This window comes from Lagopus leucura, unplaced genomic scaffold (genome assembly GCF_019238085.1).
Source record: "Lagopus leucura isolate 7727_CA_CO unplaced genomic scaffold, USGS_WTPT01 Super-Scaffold_100015, whole genome shotgun sequence".
Classification (NCBI taxonomy): domain Eukaryota; kingdom Metazoa; phylum Chordata; class Aves; order Galliformes; family Phasianidae; genus Lagopus; species Lagopus leucura.
In genome coordinates this window covers 12,730,639-12,753,395 of record NW_024962269.1, presented here as the reverse complement: position 1 = coordinate 12,753,395, position 22,757 = coordinate 12,730,639, and the positions used below count along the sequence as shown (strand labels likewise).

At 39.6% G+C, this 22,757-nt stretch overlaps 1 long non-coding RNA gene across 4 annotated transcripts in view; it reads left to right on the top strand.

The window, feature by feature from the left end:
• LOC122182753 overlaps window positions 1–22,757 on the top strand; it is a 351,304-nt gene that overhangs the window by 320,950 nt on the left and 7,597 nt on the right. For 3 of the 4 annotated variants that reach the window (XR_006179979.1, XR_006179977.1, XR_006179978.1), the window contains exons 6-8: window positions 10,872–11,090; window positions 18,344–18,519; window positions 21,482–21,542. This is a non-coding gene — a long non-coding RNA (uncharacterized LOC122182753). The remainder of the gene's footprint in view (window positions 1–10,871; window positions 11,091–18,343; window positions 18,520–21,481; window positions 21,543–22,757) is intronic. The other variant, XR_006179980.1, reaches the window with a different exon arrangement.

Here is a 22,757-nt window from a genome sequence, read left to right as displayed (position 1 = left end):
ATGTTAGGCCAACCTTCACCTTGGGTTTTTCTAGCTTAGCAGCTAATGTGTCTGGGAATGGGCCTCAGGAGGAAGCACACTTGATGCTGTGTGATTCACCTATCCTATTAGCAAATGGTGGCAAATGAGCCCCCCCAGACCCCTTGAGACTGGAGCTAATAGGGAGGTAATACAGCCTTTCTGTTCCTCCAAGAAAGGAATTCTGGGTAAGTTTTAACCTGTTGTCAAATGGAACATATGCCACGGTTTGGGCTAGGAGAGAGGAAATCTAAATTACCAGGCCTTCAGAGGAGTCTTTTAGAGGGAACAACATGGTGAAAATAATACAGGATTGAGTTAAAGTGATGGTTGGTGTTTGTTGGAGCCTTTGTTTTACTCATCTGTAGAATGGGTAGAACCTCCTCCACGTAGACAGGTCACCACAGGACTTTTGCCAAAGCAGTAGCAGTGCTTTGAGTTCTGCAGGTACAGCTGCAATGGCAGTGGTTGTGCATGTGTGAGCAAGTGAACGTTACCAGTAATAACAGACAAAAATCAGTTTGAGTCCCCCTTTTAATTTCAACTTCCCCAGAGTCTGCTGAGCCTGGTGAATTTTAAGGCTTCTTTTTAAGGTGGTAATTACAATTTGTGCACACGTTTGCCTGCCAGGTGGATAGGCTGTTTCTCCTGTGAAATAAAAATGCTGATTCTCCCCTCTTGTCTTGGAGTTAGTTTGCTTCCTGGGGCCCTGCTCTTACAGAAACCTGGGGGCTGGCATCTAGAGAGGAGCTTTCCACCTGCCCTTGGCTGGGATATCTCCAAGGGTGTCCCAGCTGGGCTGGCTGGCTGGCTTGGAAAGCTGAGTTGCTTGATTGGTACTTGGATTAGAGGCACCTAGAGGAGCCCAGGGGAGATCTTTGATGTTCAAATGCTAATGTAAATACCGACAGAGTTATTTCCAAAGCTCGCACAGCTCAATTCCTTTTTACATGCAGACCTAATTTCACAGGTCAGCCAACCCACCTCCGCTATTATCTGGATTTAGCGATTAATAGAGGATTTCAGTAGTTGACTGTGACAAATAGCGACTAGAGAAGGGAGGGAATGAAAAACTGTTTTAAACCAAGGAATGTTTTTTGCAGGTCTTTTTCCCAAAATTTATTATTTTTATGCTGACACTTAAACAACTGTAAACAAATCAAAAACAAGGGAAACCTCTCAATGCAAAGAGTGAAATTCTCTCTCTCTCCTTCAGTTCTCATCTTGCCTATGAATGTGTGCAATATGTATTGTTGGTATGCCCTGTTGAGTCCTTTGTATCCAGCCCTGTACTTTCTATCTAGCACTCATTCACACTTAGCGGAGATGAACGTTGTCGGATCAAACTGGCACTGAAATCCCACTGCCTTCCTGGGCTGGCCTGTCCCAGAGGAGGTGGTGTTGTGAAGGACGGCTGCAGGACACGGCCCTCTGTCCCCACAAACAGTCTGTGCTTCCTGCCAAGAAATCAGCTTTCTGGAAAAGGGCTGCTTGCTAATAAAACAGATCTAAATCTGTAAGCAGTGATTAAAGATTGGCCAGTGCTTTCTGCTGGTGCTACTCGAATACTTGCTTTTCTTGCAGACATTTAAAAAAAACAAAGCTCCTGCTTATTTTAAATAAGTTCTTGCAGATGAGATAAACCAATGAGAAAAGTAATATTTGGAAAAGATTCATTTTCTCCCTTATTAAAAAAAAAAAAAAAAGCCACCAAAATTGCCTTTTTAACCCATCAGGCCAGGAATGCAAACTGTACTCTGTTTATATTCAACTTCCAGTCTGTCTGTCTTTTTTTACTCGTTCAATGTCATGCCTAGTGAAATAGCTATTCACAGAAAACATGGGATAAATCATTAGTTCCAGTTTATTCTACTTTTTATTTACAGCACAAAATTATTTACCACTGAACTGAATTGATTGCTGGCCCGGGACTATTTGATAATTAACGTGGGGCTACTTGTGCACTGCTGTGCTTTGTGAGCAAAGGTGGCTTTGGGTGCAGAGTGGACATGTAAAGGCTTGATCAGTTATATGGGAACGCCTGATGCCTCCTAAAGTTATTCTGCAGATAACTTGAGATTCAGGAACATGTTTTACCTCTTGCTTTCCATTAATATTTGTGAAGCAGTGAAAGCTGAGGTCCATTTAAAAAATAAAAAAATAATAAAAAAAATCAGCTGGATTAGTTACATGGAAAAAAAAATCTATGGGTTATTTATTGCTTGCAGTAGCATTTTTATTTTGTTTTCCTTTCACTGAGAGGGGAGTCAGGTTGCCAGTTTCACTTTGCATTTAAGATTAGATTCCCTTCCTGGTCCTCCTGGGATTTCCAGCACTGAAATGTGAGGGAGATTTGACCTTTTTTTTTTTTTTTTAAAGTACTACTTTAAAAATCCCAAATGTAATACTCAAAATATTTGTCAAAGATTGAAAAAGAAATAAATAAAAGATATTACTTGTTACATTTTGCTTCAGCTCCAGGGTCATTGGGAGCAGGGAAATGCAGCATCACAGGTCCTGCAAAGGTAGAAGTGCATACTGACATCTCTGGTCCTGAGTATAGAAATCTGTGGGTGGGTTGTTCTATTCCAGTTTGGTGCCTTTCTTGCAGAGAAAATACAAGTTGTTTCAGTTTTTTGTTTGTGTAACTGAGAGTTGTCATTCCCCAGCCTTGGTTTTCCCATGTTGGAACAGGATGGAGTAACCGTGTCTGGAGCTCAGCTCTGCAGCCCTGGCTGCAAAGCACCCTTGTCCTGACCTGGCGTTTAGCAGCAGGATCATGTTACTAATAAGTGCATGTTTGAGCGCAAATAAAATAAATACATTTTACAAAACTCAGTTTCAAATATTCAGGCAGCTGTCTCTGCCAGTCACCTGCCAGTTTATTGCCTCGAGTCCTTTCCTCCAACTTCAGCTCTTCTTATCCCCTCATTCAGGAGTAAATGACTTTTGTTGTTCTTTTTGTTTACTGCTTTGGCTGAGCACAGAACCCTTCTTGGAAATCTCTTCTTTCCCAAGAATGGTACTTTGGCATGTGAAATAATCTGGCTTTAGAGAAAGGGGGGAGGGGAAAAAAAAAAAAGGAAAAAAAACATTCCCACAACATTTCCAGTATTTCTGTTCCACTGAAGGGGAAATTGGGAAATAAAAAAAATAAAAAAAAAAAAAAAATAAAAAAAGAAGGCTGGATTCATCAGTTGTTGAAGTGGCAGAATAAATCTATTCATTAAAGAACACAACATTAGGGAAAATGCGATAACAATATCGAAGGTTTATTTTCAGTGGATTCATCTCACGTTTGATATGTTGTTCAGGACCTTTCCTAGTGCTGTCTGGGGGAAGGGGGCAATTTTTTTCCCTTTTTTTCTATAGTGATAAAAGTTCCTTTAGTGAGGGCACTGTCCTCTGTCTGGACTCCTGACCTGTAACTTTAGTTACAAGTTCTACCTAACAAGCTGTTGTCATGTATGTGTGTGTGTTCCTATAAATAAGTAAATTCTGTGTTCCTAGTAACTGCATCGGTAGTTTCCAAACTTACTGAAACACAAGCTCATTGTTAGCTCCCTGAATTGACTGTGAACAACTGTGTTTTCATGAGCCATCCTAAATCTTTATAGTCAAACTGGTGATGGAAACAATGCTTCCATTGACCACGCTGAGAACTCTGAACTTTACAGACCAGATGAGTACATCATCTAACCATGCTTCTCTGTTTTGGCCTTTCTAAGTCACAGCAAATTCCTTTGCTTTCTCCAGTTTTATGACAATTCCCCACGCCCTATGATTTTTGCTCTTCTTCCCTGACCTCTGTCTGGTGTTTCCAAGTGTTCCTGCTGACGAGATGTCCAGCACACATCACAGAATTGCAGGTATGCTTATAATGGAGATTTGGCACAGAAGCCAATGGCAATTTCATGCACACGATTCTGAAGGAATAATTTGACCCCAAGGAAGCTTACAGTTAGACATGGGTGGCACGCATTTGATACCTGTGTGCATTTTTAATTATAGCAAGGTGTGTGTAATTAAAAATGAAGTGCTCGTTTCACTGCTATGTTGTTTTACTGGAATATTTGAAATGCTGGAATAATTGAAATGAGTGGAGATGTGCCCTAGTGGAAGTAATGTAAAACTGTAGCAGGAGGAATGCAAAAGTATTCTCCAATAAGTTTTCAGTGTTGACAAGTCAAAGAGTTGCACTGGAGGGGAAGTCATCTCACTGTGTACATCTCACAGCTCCATAGGATGAGCACATGGGCAAACACACACTACGTTTTTGTCATTGATCAACCAGACTTGTGACCTTTTCAGACAGAGGAATAATTGGCAGATTTAACTAACAATGAATTGATTCCATTATTTAGTATAGAATATTCTACCGATTTCAAAAGAGATGCTTATTAAAGAGGCCAGGTACTTTCTATCAGTGTCATGCGTATGCAGGCGAGCAGGGCTCTTATATAACATCTATGCCAATAGCAGGACAAGTCATAAACACAAACCTTCACACACAGCTAGGTCTCCAAAGATCCTGTTTGCCAATTACAGTAATGCTGATGACATATCTAGTTTAACGCACACAGCATTAAAATAGTCCCCCCCTTTTCTAGGGAAATCTAATTACACCAAGACCAAGCACTCAATCAAACCTGTTATTCTGTGGCTAAACAGCCCAGTGTTAATGCAATTTGAGGAGATCTAGGCCGTGACTGGGAACGTCATGTATTAACAATATCTAATGGGAGCTCCCGTAGGTAAATGAATATGCTAACAAGCAAGGTCGCTGCTAAATCTAATATCTTTAAGCTGTTTAATTCCAAACAGTCCCTTAATAAATCAATTGACCGGGAGAGCTGATGCCCCTATCAATTATTCAAGAGGGCAAATAAATATTTCAGATGATTTGATAGGAAGGCTAGTGCTGGTCTTATAGAAAGCTTTGCATTTCATTAGCCTCTTGCTAAAAGTTTTATAATGTGCAGAACAGTGGTGGTTCTTCTTTATCCAGAAACCCCAACTATGGGAAAGAAGAGGCTGAGGTATCCTGCTTCAGCCGTGTAGTTTGTCAGGGCCTCGATGACAGCTGACTTGAGAAGAGGTGGGAATAGAATCAGGCTTCCTAGTGACAGCTCCTCCAGCCCAACAAATAACGGAAGGAAAATCAGAGCACATTTTCATTTCTGGGGAATCCAAAAGGAAAGTAATCTAAAGAAGCTGGGATTAGTGGTTAATACCATGTGCCATGCTGCCTTTTGTAAACGAGGGAAGTCGTTTGTGTTTGCACTGGATCATTTGTGTGTTTATGTTAACACTGAGCCATGATTCAAGTTTGCCAAATGCAATTCCCTTGAAGGAAAAGCAGAGTTATTAAAAGAGGTGCTGCCTGTAATTGATCTGCATTAAGTAAGTGAAGCTTGCAAAGTGCTTGAGATACTTGGCTGAAAGAAGCCAAGAGTGCCAAATATTATTCTATAAGAGCAAAGTATTATCATTGTATCTGAAAAAATTGCTGATCATTGAAACATGTGGTTTATTATAAAATCAATAAAGATGAAGTTACAAGAGAGAGAGAAAATGTTACCTGTCGCTAGAGAACAAAGAAGAAGAGGGAAGTCCCTGAGGAAGCTTCTTGTTTAAGTGTGTGTAAATTTGCTTGCCTCCGTCCAATCCATTTATACCACTAATACTGATTAATAGTCAATGATTACTTAACAAGCATTTCAGTTTATGAAATGAAATCTGTGCCATGAAAAAAAAAAATCTGTTCCATCATGCATTCACTAGGTCTGTATATAGAAGTATCTTCCTGTGATGACAAGTCAGGGACTACAACCCTGCCATAGCTGTCTTGCCCAAAATATCTCCTCCATGGAGTGTCCCTACAGGAATAGGGAGAAGAAATTAGCTTAGGATGTGTATTGACACCAAAGCCTCCCGTAGAGTTTGAAGGATGTTTTGCAAAGATTTCTTCCCCACTTCAAGGGGCATTCTATAGTGTGAGAGAGAGATGATCCAGCCGTAAGAGAACTGCTGGTGGGGGTGAGGTTTAAAAATGTGATGCAAAGGAAGACTTAAAGTCATGTTGGGCATACACTTTCTGAAGGTTGGCTAGAAAAGCACCTGACATTCCAGTGGGTTCTCAGCAGAAGCAGTCTGCCTTACGCCTCCTCTAGGATAGGCTTTTGGTTTCTTTCTTCCTGAATAGCAAGATCCATAAAAAAAATCACTGAATGAAGATCTTCTATGACAGAAGTTTTACATTGCAAATTACTCAGCGAGGTATAAAAGAGAAACCTCAGCTGCTCAAAATTGTATCTTAAATTTGGTTTATTTGGTTTGGTTTATTTTCAGCCTTGTGACTCAATGGAGTAAACGCTCTATGTGAAATCGAAAGTAAAATCTGGTCAGGTTTAAAATCGGATTCAGGGATTTCAGCTCCTGAACTAACTTTTTACTTTGCCTCAGAATACCACATTATTATGTGTGTGTCAGAGCGAGCCCAATGTGCCAAAGAAAAAACACATGGAGAACTGGGAAGAGGAAGTAGGCTACACGTTTTAAATATAAAAGCAGTACAGGATGTTGAGACAGTGGCATTAATAACTAAATATAAAAATTTGCATCCTAAAATGCTAGATTTTCTGTTTCTACCTGTCTACATTTTCAGTCTGTGACAGATTGTAGATTTTGTTATACCTGGAGACCTTGAGGAGGGTATTTGGAGGATTTTATGAGCATTTTTATGCAGAAAATCATTCCAGTTATATACTGAATCTTCTGTTTCTGAGTAAGGAATGCTGGAGCAAGTACATGACAGACAATCAGGTTCAGACATTATTGAAGCCTTCAGGTTGCCTTTACTCTGATCATTTTAGGCTTCCATGAACTGCAGGGCCTGTACCCATGGAACTAACCACTGAAACTCTTCTGTGGTGTTCTGTCAGCAAAGCTGGTCCTCGTACTGAAAGTGATTGTGCAAATGTGGTACCTTGCAGAAGTGCATGGAGATGATGTTGACGTCAGTTTTGTCGTTTTGTGCCTTTTATTTTTTTTTTTCTTTTAAGCAATACATTGAGAATAATAATGAGGAAGTGCTCATCTAACTCATTCACAAGGTTCTACCTGCCATCCCTTACGCTCAATGAGTATGTGAGGGCACTGTTAGGCGTATGTGCATGTAAATTACCTCTAACTGCACATCTCTATTATAGGCAATTACACTAATGTGCTGGAATGATACATTTAGTGTCTCAGAAGATAGAAACTGGGTGGAGGGCAGACTGATTTGAGGATCAATCTGGATGAAACAAAGAATGGTATTTATTTGGCAGATCGCTGGGGAGAGCTGGCTAAAACTGCAGAATGAGATAATATTAGCCATTTGATAAGTGAGGTTTGCTATTATTTGGTAGTCTTATTTGCTTTTTTTTTTTTTTAATAATAATAATAATGCTTGTGTGTTTCTAGGCTAAGATTGGGAACTCCTGCTGTCTCTCTGTATAATTTGTCATTATGAGTTGGCAACCAAGGAATGTGCTAAATATTTAGAATCTGTGCCTCAATTCTGCTGTCAGAATTTGGGTTCGCTTGCTCATATGTACAAGAAAGACCTCAAAATGGCTACCTGTGAGCAAGAAAAGATGATGTCAGCATTGTCTATGTGGTTTCCAGCAAAACTATGAAGTGTCTGGTTTTGGATGCGAGGAATTCATTGCACTTGCATCTCTATGTATTCACCTCTGTGAATTTAAACTCCTGAAATACTTCTTGAGAGACAGTTTTAGTTGGCTACAAAAAAAAAAAAAAAAGGCTGAATCATAGCAGAAAAACTTTTTGGTTTGTTGGATGTTTGTTCCATCCTGGCTGGCTTTGAGTGTTGAGCTAAATTCTGAGAGTTTTCATGTTTGAGGCTCAAATGCTTTAATTGGAAGTTATGGGAATAAAGTTCTCTCTACTACAACTGCTGTCAACACAGAGCCTTGAGATGTGGAGAGAAAAAATTCTTGATTAAAAGCACCAACAACCCCCTTGACTACCTCCTTCCAGGGTATCGCCATGACTATGATTGCTGCTGCTGCTTGTTTGTGTTGTAGACTCACCCTTACCGTAAGAGTATTTGGGAAGAGACAGAGAAAAATTGTATGAAGTTACCTATGAACAAGCAAGTGACATGTGTGGTTGTATCACTAGCTAACGCTGATAATATTGCATGAGTGTTCTAGTTTTGTAATTGTGGATTTAGATGTTGTAAGTCTTGCAGCAAGATTGGGACAGAGGATTTTCACATTACTGGTTTCTATTTCAAATACACAGACTTGAGATGGCAGTGACATATTAGAGATTATTATCTGATAATACAACATATCTTGATCAGATCGACTTATACAGGTAATTTGTTCTACTGGAAGCAGAGAGAATCTAAATACAGAAAACAGGCTCATGAAAATGCATAGTGAAATGAAAGAAAATTAGAAAAAGTAAGCAATCCAGTTGTCTTCTATCTCTGTTACAATAAAGCATTAGTGCTAGTTTCCATGGCAGCTTAAAGAAATCCTGCACACTACAACTTAACACAGGACGCCCTGCAAATGTTGTAGTGGTCAGAAGTGATGGTCTCCCTTCTGGGAATAAAAGTGCTTGATAATGCTGACTGTGTGATGGTGACAGAGTGAGCACACTTCATAGTGTCACTGGTCACTGTGACGTGAAAGGGGCATAGGGCACAAGGCACAAGATCAAATGGCAGAACAAATCTGTGCGTATTTGTGGGATGCAGGGAGAAGAGGAAAGGGTGGATGGAGGGGAAAGAAAGATAACACTGCTCCCTGTATGGATAAAAGGCAAGAAGTCTTTATGTGCTTTCTGAAGAACTTCCATTTTACTCCAAGGACCTGCTCTTTATGGGGATTTGCTTTGCCTCCTACAGGCTGCTTTAAAGTTTTCACATTTTATTTTTGGCTGCACCATGAGAGGATTATTTCTTGATGTTTAATAAATGCAGAGAAGAGATCCAAAGGGCTACGCACGCGCACACACACACACACATATGCGTGCAACGTAGATGTCCAGCAGATAAGTGCAGCATTTTGTTTACAAGGAGATATTACACTGGAAATCCTATTAGCAATCAGACAGTCTGCTGGCTGGATTTAATAAACTTCAACCAAAGGAGTTATTCAAGATGGCATATTAACCCCCTAAGGGCTTGGTTTTACACTGTAGATGCAACCAAAACTTCCACCTACACCACATAGCCTGGAGGTAGATATGTTATATGCAGAAGCAGGGTTTTTCCAGCCCAACTGTTTAAAACCAAAATAGAAATTCACGGTGCCTCCAGGTAAGGCCCTTTTATTGCACTTACATCTGCAACGCAGGGATTCTGGTGTATTTTAAATTGTGCCTTGTTGTCACAAAATCTCACCCCAGCCCCAGATCTTAATGCCTACATCTTGTCACTGGAAAGGACAGAGGGACATATACTTTTACAGGGGACCGATTTGGAAAGGGAATGTAGGCAGACAGACTCCAACCCCTCATCATCCGCTCGTGTAAGACTTGCTGCACCATCATAGCTTAAAGACAACAAGCAGATGGAGAGAAGTAGGATGCAACATACACAAATTAAAAAGTCACAGATGTGGTAGGCACATATTCTATTAGATCTGTCTAGAGTTGCTTGAAAAATGCTGGGGATAAAAATTCAAGTGTTAGCAGAAAAAAAACACAGTGCTGCAATATGTAATATTTTAAACATCATCCTCACTTAATTCTTCTCAAGACTGGGGATATACGCAGGTGAAACAGAGAGGCTGGGGTTGGAAAACGCTGTGATGAGGACTACAAAGTTGAATGCACAGATCTGTAACATATAAAAGTTGTTTTTTATTTTAAGTGCCTGAGAGCTTGTGTCCTGAAACCTGTTGAGTGTTTGTTCTCTTACGTACTGTCTGCAAAGATCCTGCAATCTGTAATCAACTTGGAGATTCAAAACTTTAGTATTTTCAGTGAGTTGTTAGGTTAATTGAAAATATAGACTCTGGTCCTTAACAAGAAGATTCTGATCTGAATTTTGTTCTGGGCAAGTGCCTCATTATCACAGGATTAGAAAATGCTAGAATGATGCAATACTTTATTTCTTTTTTACTTCTCCTTTTTTAATTCTTTTTTCTAGCCTTTATCTATCATGCATTTTGAGCTATTATCAGCGCTTGCACTCACAGTTTATGACTCCCAGTGTATTTAAAGTCAGTCCTCTCCCCGTCTGCATTTCTAACTGTATATCTTTTCCTGAAGATGAATCATTTAGCACCATCACTCTGATTTTCATTCTCTTTTACTCTCTGTGAACTGAGTTGGTTTGACAAATTCTGATGCTGCCTGAAAATATCTGGCTTCGTTTTATAATATTATTTATTTTTATAGCCAAAAGCCTAGCAGGTGAAGAAAAAAAATGACGACAATTTGGTAAATAATGAACACAGGGATGACATATTGTTTTTCTGCAATGAGGAATAAATGCACTTTATTAAGTGACCTTTCCTCCAGTGGCTGCCAAGAAATTGGAGATAATAAAGCTTTTACTTGCAGAGGAATTTAGTTGAGAGAAGGTATAGCTTAAAAGAAAGGTCCATTGCTTTATTAAAACCTTGTTGCAGTGACATCAGTATGAGACAAAGTGTATTATTGAGACTATTTGTATTGCAGTTTGGTCTTTCTTTAAATTTCTTTATTTTTGTAAATCCTCTGTTTTAATTACTGTTGCAAATGAAAGTTTAATTCCCCACCCTGATACTTTTCTAATTTGGAAATGCTTATCCTGTGTCTTGCTTTCCTCTTCCTTTTCTTTTCAGGAGATGCAGCTTACTTGCTGTGAACTGCCCTGGGCTGGTGCGTGCGTGTGAGTGCCAGCTGCTCATGTTTAGCATCGAATCCTTGTGCGATCACAAGCAACTTAATCAGCTTTGCATCTAAAGGGGTTACCATCACTGATGACCGACAGACATCTTTCCACTGGTTTCAGTATATTAAAAGTCCAATTGAAAGTGGCAGGATGGCTGGGAGAGGATGAGGTGATTCTCTGTGTATGAAGATGAGTGCAGTGATGAATCTTTGGTGTGGGTGACCTCTAGGAAAGAGTCATCCCTCTTGTAGGCTGTGCCCAGAGTGATTGCACAACTAAGGCACTTCTATTGTCACCCTATGTTTGTATGGTTTAAAGCTTTTATATGGCAGGTGGGAGCTTCAGTTCTAGGAGAAGGTTTCTTTGGATATAGTTGTATTATCTTGCATGAGAGGACAGAAGGTTTTGGCTCAGTAACTGGAGATACTCTTGGTCTCGATGGGTGAAATTCCCTTCATGCACTTTGTTTCTTTCCACAATTAAGAATATCTTACGGTGGTATCTTCTACTCATGGAACTTGCACTCAGGGCCCAGAGATGTGAGTCAGCAGGAGCGAAACACCTCTTCTCACAGGGTGAAACGTGTTCCTTAACCTCGTGGTAGGGATGGACTAGCTTACATGCCAGGCTAATCATCCAATGGCCAATTCCTGGGGGAAGATAAAGCCGAAGCAGATCTAGCTGATGAGATCTATGGCCTTGCTGACATGAAAGAGAATAGATTAGGGACAAACTGTGCATTAGAAAATCTTGTTTGGACCCAGATACTAACTGCAGGTATATGTATGTATTGTAAAGGATGTCAGATCTCACCTTAAATATGTATGAATGAAAATGAGGTTGGCTACTGGTGAGGGAGACTGGTAAAGGAATCAGAATGTGAGCCCTCAAACCCATTTTGAAGATTTCCACCACCCCCTACCTTCACCCAAGTTACTAAAAGCATCAAGGTAGAGAAAAAGAATCAGAGATATAAAATGCAAGTCGCACTTTTTAATAGATTTTTCTTGCTTTTCCCCAAAGGGTTCAGCTGCAGAGAAAGAGTGGAACATAATAATCCTTAGCATTTATATAGCACTTTACATTTCCAAAGCTCTGTACAAACATTAACTGATCAATCTTCACAACACCCCTGTGAGTTAAGGATGTATGATTAACCCCGTTTTACATTGGGGGAAGCCATAACATTTCAGAGCCTGACTTCCCCATCCCTCCCGAGGTGTGTGGCTCTTGCCAATCCTGCTAGTTTAAACAGGAGCTGTGCCTGATGCTTCTGAACGCTGGGTGCTTCGCAACAGCCTCGGGGCTACATTGCCAGCCTGTGGCTGATGATCCAAAGGATCCGTCTTCCCTTCCCTGCTGTCTCCTGCTGATGCTTTTGCACACCTTTATCTTTCAGCCTCCTTGCTGGAGTGGTACTAGTGACTGGAATTTCAAGAGGCAAAACCATACCTGGTTGACATACCTATTTGAATATTGTAAAATCGTCTTTATTTGGAACCCCTAGGGAAAAGCCTATTACCCCAGTGTCTTTTCCTTTTTCTTCCTTTTATTTTCCTCTTTTTCCAAAACCTGGAGTGATTTAAAATGAAATGTAATCCTATATTGAGTGAAAGCATACAAACACAATGATATGTCTGCTACTCAATGCCTTTCTTCCCTTTTTCAATCTTGATAATTTTCTGTGTTTTAGGGAAAATGGCAAGTAGAGTAGGGGATTAATGCAAAAAATGCTTTTTTTTCCCCTAGCATAGAACAAAATAGATGTCTTCAACATGAAATCTTGGTGTAAATCGTTGAACTGTATTAGCCTTTTAATGCTTCCTTAGTTTATGTTCTCTGAACATGGGATACTTCTTACAGCCAAGCTCTGCTTTTGCAGGAAATGGAACTGTGAGGCAATGCTGTCATTTTGCTTGGCTCCTCGTTTTGCTCCTAGGCTTTGGTCACCCGCGCCACAGGTGCATCCACATTAAATCATGCTGGCTTTCCTTTAGGAAAAAGAAAACACACCCAAGTGTGGCCAGAAGAGATTTTTTCCAATGTCATGTCTTACAGTCAGGGATGGCTCCATGTAACGTGCAGCTGGATCACCAGGATGGGAGCAGACATTAACAGAGGACCTCAGCTTTACTGTACTCTGTACTGCAGAGCTTTGAGAAGAAACTTACTGCCACTTGGTCTTCATCATCAATGTTCACCCCTTTAGGCATCCTAATTAGCTTGAAGAATATTGAATCTAGTCAGGGTTTCTTGCTCTCCTCTATCTTAATTAGGTGTTAAGGAGGTAGAAAGAGGGTTCGAAATAAGATTGATGGAGAAAAGAGATGGATGACCAGTCCCCTGAACATGTATATGTTTGTTTGTTGGTAAAACAAGTTTAAGAATTTTCTCAAAGGTCATCGTTTTGAGTATTTTCTATGTATATTCATTATTTACTTACCTGGATACTACAGTAATAGGAAGCTCTGGATTCATACTCTATTTCTGGATGAAAACTGCTACTTCTTTGCTGGAATATGACCTGTGGCCTATTTCTTTTCATGTGTATTATTGAATCTTCTGATTTGGGAGCTGTGCAAAACAGCTTTTCATTCTGAATGCTAATCAAAAGGGTGCGTTAATTAAATATACTTCTAATGAAACTAGTTTGAAATGAGACATGAGGAGCTAGAGTCTGCCCCTTCTTAAGATAATGAAAGAGATTGAAAGGATTAAAATTTCTTTGGTGGGGAAGCTGGTGGCTGATTTAGGGATGAGCATTATTGTCATGAAAGCTTATAAAATAAGATCATCTTCTGATATCTGTTGTACCTGAAGTCAGCAGAGTCCCTCCAGATTTGCAGTGGTGGAAGAGAGGCTCTGCATTTGGGCCCCGACTACTTAAAAATATGTAGTTGCCCTTTAAGATGTAAATCTATTGAAATCCAACCTTAGACATTGCCAGGGTCACTCTGCTTATTACTTTATGACATTTCCAGATTAAAGGTGCAGTGGGGGCTCACATTAATTTGCTTTATGTTTGACTAGAAATGCTTCCCATCACTATTAGAGCACACTTGGAGCTCTCTTCATTTTAGAACGCTTGTCAGTCATTTGAGAATGATATGCCCTACGTCTGGGATGAATAAGCACATCATATATTAGGCAGAGGCTTTTTCTCTGGAGAAGCTCAAAAGAACTGACAACTACTTCCAAGAAGGTGAATAACATACACAAGGCCCAGCGGCTGAATGAGGGAGGAGTGAAGAAATATTCTGCTAAAACATAATCTGCTGTGTTGATTGAAAGTATCCAGGCAGTTTTCTCATGACAGCAGTTTTTAAAGACTCAGTTCTATGGGAATGGAGAAGAAATGGGGACCAACGCTTCCACATACACCTCTAGTCTGTGGTGGGTAGCAAAGAGATCTTCCATAGAGAGCCTGTAGATGTCTGTGCAGTCCACAGTGTTTCGGACTACGGATCACCCTGTAGATTTAAAGGAGAGGGAAAAGCCTATTCCAGACAGAGAACATTGTTTATTTTGTATTTCACTTTTTTTTTTTTTTTTTTTTTTTTTTTTTTAAATAATAAGTTCTATAATTTGTTTCAATAATTTCCATCTTGAAATCTTTTCTAGTTTTGATATCTATTTAGCAGCTGCATGCATGTTAGGCCTTTATGGGAAAAAACAAATTAGATATGAGGGTGAGAATGACAGAGTATCCAGTATTAACACTCATTGGGTGTTAATTCATTTCTGGGTAGTATTAAAGGACCCCTCCCATGGGAAGTATTTTTACCTTGTTTACCAAGAGGAAAATGCTGTCTGTGGTTTTGCTGATGCTGCTCTACTGGGGCAGGACTTCTGCTGAATGTCGCAGCAAAAATCCCTTTATGGTTCTTCAACCAAGTGACCTCCCAGGGAAGATGTCTGGGTCATAATTCCCACAAAAACTGTATGTGGGGGAAAGCAAAAGGAAACACATCTCAGTATTTTTCTTTTAAAACTTTGGTGCTGTTTGAACATGAAACTTGGAGTCAGTTGCTGAAACACCTTCCTCTAGAAACACAGGGCCTGATTCTGAGGGAGATGAGTGAAGTCCTCATACCTCAAAGCCACAGAATTGTAAGTACTGCCAAAACAGGATGGGCCTGAGCCTTTACTTATACACAGAGCGAGTAGAATTGCCTGTGGATTTGACATTCATTTGACATAGCTTGTGCTTTTACATGTCTGGCTTTCCTCGCCAAGGTTTCATAGGATTGTGCACTTCAGTCCAAACTGCTGAATTTCGTGCAGTTTAATTATACCTCACTTTTAGTTATACCTTTTTATGTTTTCATATAGCAATCATTTTTTTTATTTAAACATCTATTAGGCCATGTATTTATTTTTCTATAATCAGCATTTATCCTCTGAATACGTTCTCTGAGGGATGTAATGACAACATAACTAAAGTACCATCAAAAATATGACACTCCTGTGGAGGGAAATTAGAACCGTAATGAACAACACAGAGGCTCTCAATTTTTTACGCACAATTAATATGGCTCCTTGCAAAGTATGTCATAAGAACTCTGAGTTTCCAGCAGGTCTGTGTGTCTGTCTTAATGGCTGTGACCAATTCACCTATTCCTGTTCAGCACCTCTCCAAAAGAAATAGAAACCCTCTGCAGCTGCAGATCCGCGTTCTCCCAACAGCTTCAGCCACCCTCACTGCTATAATTCTCTGGAGAATCTGTCTCTATTTTCTGCTCTACATGATATCCTAAAACATTTTACAGGGCAATACAAGCTGGTAAACACTCACATTTTCACAAAATGAGTGTAAGAACTGCAGCAACCAAGTGACTTGTGCATACCTACTTTTAGCTCTTAAGTGCTCCATCCTCCCTCACTCCTCCTTCAGCTTAATGTCCTAACCTCAGTGATCCGCAGAATTATATAGCTTAATATATGGCTGAATCCATTCGTGAGATTTTATCTTTCCTTATATTAACTTATCCATAGATGATCTTGCAGTGATGGCATATGTTGGAGACAGTCATTTTTAAAGCCATCTGCAGCTGGTTCTTGTGTGAATGCTGCACCCAGCAACTCATGATTCCTCTTCACTACTAATTATTTCCTATGGCTTTTAATACTGCTCTGAGTCTTAGAATAGCTCTGAATGATGATAGACATATATTATTATTACAGGTTGTATTAAGCAGCCGTAGCTCAAGTTCTAATTACATTACCCTTCAGCCACGGCAGCAGTAACACTTGGTTTGGTTCTTGAGTTTCTAGGAATAATCTCACCAGTACTTCTTAGTTAGACTGCAAGGTCAGGGAGAAAGGAAATTCTTCTGCCCTTCTTTTCACGTAGGATCTGAGAGGATATATTGTAAAAAAGGACAAAACTGGTCACGAAAAGAGAGGATTAAAATGAGAGGCTCCATGCGATGCATGCTAACTCCCTACATCCTCACAGGGATAGGAGCTGCAGTGTGATTCTACTCCAGAAAGGCATCCCATGAGAAGTGAGTTGTGGGGAAATGAACCTGGTCTAATAGCAAGCGGGTGCATTTTTGGCTGCTTGAATTCTGGGGCTGATCCACAGAGCTTCAGGGAAGATATGACCGAAAATTTCTAAATCCATCCAGCAAAAACCAGCCATATAAACCCCCTCTTGTTCCCTGCAAGAGGAAAACACTGTGACATCTCCAAGTCTATTGATTTATTTCCATAAAACTATGATTTTTACTTGATTGCATGAAGTCCAATATAGTGGGATCACTGTCGTGTATTCAAGTAATTATGTCTTTTTTTTGTTTTTTGTTTTTTGGACTGGCAAAAGATCCCCGTGATCCCCAAGATCAGCAAAGAAAGGATGGGATATTTGAACTTGGGCACTCAAAACACATCAAAGCCAGGAGTCAGCTAAAATTATTTGCATTTTGTTATTGTTAGTCAGTGGGTGGCCAGGCTCATCATATTTAAAGGGCTGTTAATAACAATTTTGATTTGGGCCTGTAAAATATTTATTGCTGTTTGGTGGTTGTTTATAAATCTTAAGAGAGATATTTTTATGATTTAAAAATGAAATAGAAATATGACAGACATTTCTCAAAAATGTTTTTTATAATTCCTGTGGTATTGGAACGACATGTGCAAACCATAAGGATATGATTTGATTATTTTATGTTTGGTTATCCAAATTCTCAAGCAAATAAACAGCATAAATAACAAAGAGACCATTTCTTTGTTCACAAATTCCTTTATCTGATAATCTCAGGCAGTATAAATAACTAAGGAAAGGTTTTATTATGTAATACTGCACAGCAATATAGCATTGCAGGTTCTTTGGGACAGTGAGTCTCTTTCTACAGTCCCCAGAACATTTTGGCTACTACTATAAACTTATTACAATCCGTTTCTCCACTGTAGGGTTTTCTTACAGTACCTATAAAGGCCAAGCACCTGATAGTAGAATATCTCATTTATTTAGCAATTTCCATTCCTCAGTGGTATGAATTTGTACGTATGTATCTGAGTGTGCACCAGATGGTTTACATTTGTTATGTATGCTGCTGTGAAAATCAATATGCATGTTTATTAGCAATTTATGATTTTCCATAAAAATATTAAAAAATGAATAATAATCACTTTTAGGGATTAAAAGAAAAACAAAAAACAAAAAACAAAAACAGGTCTAGTTTATCAGCTTGAAAATGAATGAAAAGTACTTTCTTACTGTGTTAATTAATTGCAGTTGACAAAAAGTAGGAGCCTTCACTCCTCCTTCCATGTTGCTAATTCCATCCCTCTCTCTCACTCTCTCCCCTCAATTAAATGTATGAGAGTGTCCCCTCCCCTTTTAGAAAGAAGCTTTTAGATTAATCATATTATCTTAAGGTTCCAAATCTCAATGCCTGCGTGACCTTTCTTCCGTTAGAATCCATTATCTTAAACTATCACAATAATCCTGGCTTTAGGGAGGGAGAGCGGGAAGCAAGAATCAAACCTAATAGATGGCAAATAAGATTAATCTATGATCTAAGTGCCGATTACACTTGGCCCTGCCCTTGAACACCCAGGTGTAACCTTGAAATTCACATCCGCTAAGACACTGCAATTGGATTGTGTGTCCCTGAAGGCCTGGAAGGGGCAGCTGGCCAAACTTTACCCATTATTCCCCAGTGAGCCATGAGCTGTCTCAGCCTGCAGCTCTCTTACTTGTGGAATTTGGCAGCGGCACAGCTGAATGTTTGTTTTGGGATGTTTAGCATTTTTTCAGATAAAATAGTTATTTTCAGGTCCTTAATTTTTGTTTGTCAGAAGCAAGCAGCCAGGGAATGGGTGAACTTTTACCTGGACCTCACAAGAGGAGAAAGCTCTCTTTTCAAAATCTGATAAGTCTGCAGAAGAAAACAGAGATATTTTCTTTCTTTATAGGTTGACCTATGGACTCTGCCAAAAAAAATCTTCCATGTGAACTTGAGTTTGCAAGGCCCTTTTTTCTTTCCCAAAAACTCTGTGTTCTGAAAAAGGACATCTGTGACAAGATGGAACTTGGCACCAGTAACTCATGTACTATGGGTGAAGCATGCTCAGAAGAGGCAGACCCAGAGGTAATTTTTCATCAAATAACTTTTTAAAGCCATTATTATGGCTTTAAAACATATAAAACATATATTATACATTTCCTCTGCTGCTGGCAGCTTCAATGGACAGGACAGGATTGATTCGGGTATGGCAGCAGAACTTTTTTCCTTATTTATATGTAAGGCCAGATTCTCAGCTGGGATGAAACAGGGCTAACTTGCTGGCTTTGCATTTATCCTGCCTGAGAGACGTCAGCTGGGGAGGTGGCAGTGATGATCAGCTGAAGCCATTTACCCTCCATCAGCTCCATTTGGAGGCAACATCTAAACCCTACGAGGAAGGGCCGATTTTTCTTCGTACCTCACCTTGCACAGCAATACCCAGTGTGACAACAATTCAAGAGATAAAGATTTAGAAGGAAAACACAATGTAGGAAATGTCGACGTGAAGCACATCTGGTGGCTGGCTAACTTTACAACAGTCCTTCGGTAATCTCAAAATTATAGGGATATGGAAGAAGAAAAAGAAAGATAGAGGCAAAATCATACATATAACAGCTACTGCAGTGGTAGCCTGGCAGTATTGGAAGTTGTCTGAGAGGTAAAGCTTTACAGCTTCCAGTGGTGAATCCATCAGAGGACCAAGAGAGCCCCGACCTGCCAGGATACTAGCAGTGATGTTGGGAGATGTATGAAAGATGCAGTTCCCTTCATGCACAGAGAACTGTTGCTTTGCTGCTCCTTCACTTTCTTTGCCAGCTTATGAACATCGGCTCTCATTGATGTTTTAAAAGCTTCCATTGCTGTGGCGACAATCTGTAAACAGCATGGTACAGTTTGTCACTATTTTCCTTGCCCAGAAGCTGGTCTAATAGGACTTTTGTGTGCTATGTGGGTATGTAAATAAAAGAGGAGATACCTGACCCAACTTTTATTTAATTTAAAAAGAAATCAATGAAAAAGGGGAAAAAAAAAAGTTACAAAATGGACTGGCCAAGTGGACTTTGATCAAAAATTAAATCTGCTCTCACTAGTATTGATTAGTAACATAACTTCTCTCTCAATTCTCTTTGTGAGTACATGAAAATCTACTGGTGCTAAAGGTGCCTGAACTTGTACTGTTGTGAAATGTTGCAATCGTGGGCTACCAGGCTAAATAATCAAAACAAGTATAAATCTGGCATAAGATCTCTATTAATTCTACAAAAAGGCTTCATAAAGTATTTGAATTTTATGGATATGTCTCTTAAGAGCCCGATAGGCTAAGCACCGAGCCACAAACTGAGCTTTCCTGAAATTGGAGTAACTGAAGAGCTGGATACCGTCCCATTCTGAACAGTTGATCCGGTCTGCAGGCAGCTATGAACCAACAGCTGGGACACTCTGAAATATGGAGTGTAAAGCAAAACTTGGAGACAAGAATGAGGATGATGATGGGCTGCCAGGAGGATGCCCAGGATGTGTGGTGATACCTAGAAACAACCAGAATACACCAACGCTGTGTCTTCTGTCCAGAGAGGGTTAACTTGCACTTGCAGCAGGCAGCGTCATGCCATTAAGTCAGGGAGAGTAATGAAATTTCATTTAATTTGTCAGGAAGAAAGTGCTAATGTTAAAAGGCATTTAATAAAAAGGGGGAGATTCTTTGAAAGGAAGCCTTTAAGTAATTACTTCAAGTGTCTTAGGCCTACTCACCAGAATATTTACATTAGTGTCTCCCAGCGCCAAAGTGTAATTAAATTAGTGCAGCATTTACATTCCGCCCTGGTTTTTTAGAAGTGTGATTTTATTAACAATTCTCCAAAAAAAAAAAAAAAAAAAAAAAAAGGAAAGCCAGTCTTGATTTAATCAAATCAGGTGTTAGTATTTTTTGTAATATTTTCACTGAGAAAACTGTCTTGGAGGTGGAGCAAAGGAAAGAAAACTTGATCTAAGTTTTGAGTTCTACTTGGAGAAATGCCGTTTCTTTTCTCTGCCCTGGGACTGAAGTGGAAAACTCTGTCCAACACTGTACAAAAGTCACCTGGTGGAGTTTTGAGTGTAAATCTGGTTTTTTTGTTTTTTGTTTTTTGTTTTTTCACAAAATGCCAAGGTGCATGTGTGAGAAGGACAGACGAAGATAGAGTAGCGAAGATGGCAGCAGAATGAAGAAATAAGACATAGCCTGGGGGTTGCTCATCTCATGGTGATGAACCAGACTTAACATCAGGAGATAAGAAGCTGCAGAATACTAGAAAATCTGCTTTGCATTTTTAACTGCTAAAAATTTTTTTTGGGGGGAAAATGTATATGTAAGACCCTTCCAGAATAGGACAACTTTTCCACCCTGGAGTAAATGGAATATGTTCTATTTTCGTTAGCTTCATCAGAAATGTGGCATCTTAAAAGTCAAGTAAAACACAAAAGAGAGAGAGATAGAGAGAAAGAGATAAAGAATAGATTAGTTCATTACACACAGCCACTACCGGAAGACACTGGAAATGGATAGCCAAAAAAGAAAAAAAGCAGTGGAACATTCAAAAAATTACCTCTGAATTTATTTGACCACTGCACATCTCTTTGCTCAAAAGCGTAGCTCTGTGCTTCCATCACAAAGTAACTGATGTCTTCTAGTTGTTAAATTCAGCTGGGACACACATTCACGTCCCTGAAAGAAATTAAGCAAAACAGAGATTTAAAGACACCTTCATTTTTCTTCATTATCTAGAGATAAATTGGTTGATTGAGTTTTATTTTATGTGGAAGTTCATTGATTAGAAATGTATTTTGAATTATGATGAATACAGGTAAACTAAGAAACATTTTCCAGAGTTGCATCAGAACAGTACCTACAGCTATATAAAACCTAAAGCCATCATAACTGCTGCACAACTTCCACTCAGACATGGGGTTCAGGTCTCATCTGTGTCTATTCATCAGCCAGGGTCTCTGGCAAATTATATGCAAGTATCTAGCAAAGTAAATTCTTATTTCCTTTGTTTGTTTTCAGGTAGTCCTGCATCTTGTAAATGGCTCTGGGTGAATCCGGAGAATTGCATGTAATTTGTCAGGTAAAATATTATTTTAAAAATAATTTGACTGAATGCTCACCAATTCAGAGTTTAAGGGTCCTTCATTAGCCCTTGATTTTCACCACGTTTGGTTTGTCTGTAAAAATTGAAAAATTAACATGCACAGAAATTAAAAGCTCTCTCCACCCTGCAGACTTTGTGGCTGGGAAAAATCATTTGCTTTTGCTGCTACTTCTCTGAGCAACTGCAGTGGGGGTGGCCAAGTTTTGGTGCTAAATCAAAGGATTTTGCAGGATAACAATAGCTGAGCTATTGGTAGGGGAAGAGCATGCATTTGTGACTCCATCCTAGATACAATGGTTTCCTCTTCCTGTGGTACAGTGGATTCAAAGGGAATCTAAAAACTCAAAGATCCTAGAAAAATATTTCAGCTGGGGGGAAACTGTCCAGTGTGTCACTGAAATGGTGACAAGCTGACACTCTCAGAAGGAAAAGACAAAAAAAAAAAAAAAAAAAACCCAGCTAAAAACATAAAGCAATGCATTCTGCTTCTTCCTGCCAGGGTTGTGATGTTATTTACAACTTTGTTAGTTCTCTTGTATGTGTTTGGTTCAAAGGGGCTTTTTTAATTTTTCCGGTGCTCCAGAGTCTTCACAACCTTTGAAGGGTGACTGACTAAGAGTTGTGGTTTGAGATTGCTGCTTGAGTCATAGCGAACACATTTTAAAGAGATCCTGGCAGGGACACAGGCTGGTCAAGATAGCCTGGATGATACTGAAGTGGTTGGAAGTGGATCTGGATGGATTGAACTCATGGCTCACTCAGAGTCAAGATCATAAAAGCATGGCATGGTTTGAGTTGGAAAGGACCCTTAAAGGCCATCTAGTCCAACTCACCTGCAATGAACAGGGAAATCTACAGCTTGATCAGAGTGCTCAGAGGAGGGAAAGGACGATAAAAGCATTTGTACACAAAAATACTCTGAGCCACAGAGGTAAGTGAGCTCTCAACATTCTTCACATCCCATTGGGCCTTTTTCAGTTCAGTCTGTGGGCAATCATAGATGCCCACTAAACCACATCTTCATTGTCGTTACCTTAAAGGATACCCATCCTATCCTCACCTCTCACAACTAATTTCTATATCATTTCATGTGTTTGAATTTATTCTATTCTTGATGCCTGTGGTATTGGATTATTGATTGCAGAGGTTTATCTGTGAACAAAAAACATGTGGTGATGTATGCTAGGATTG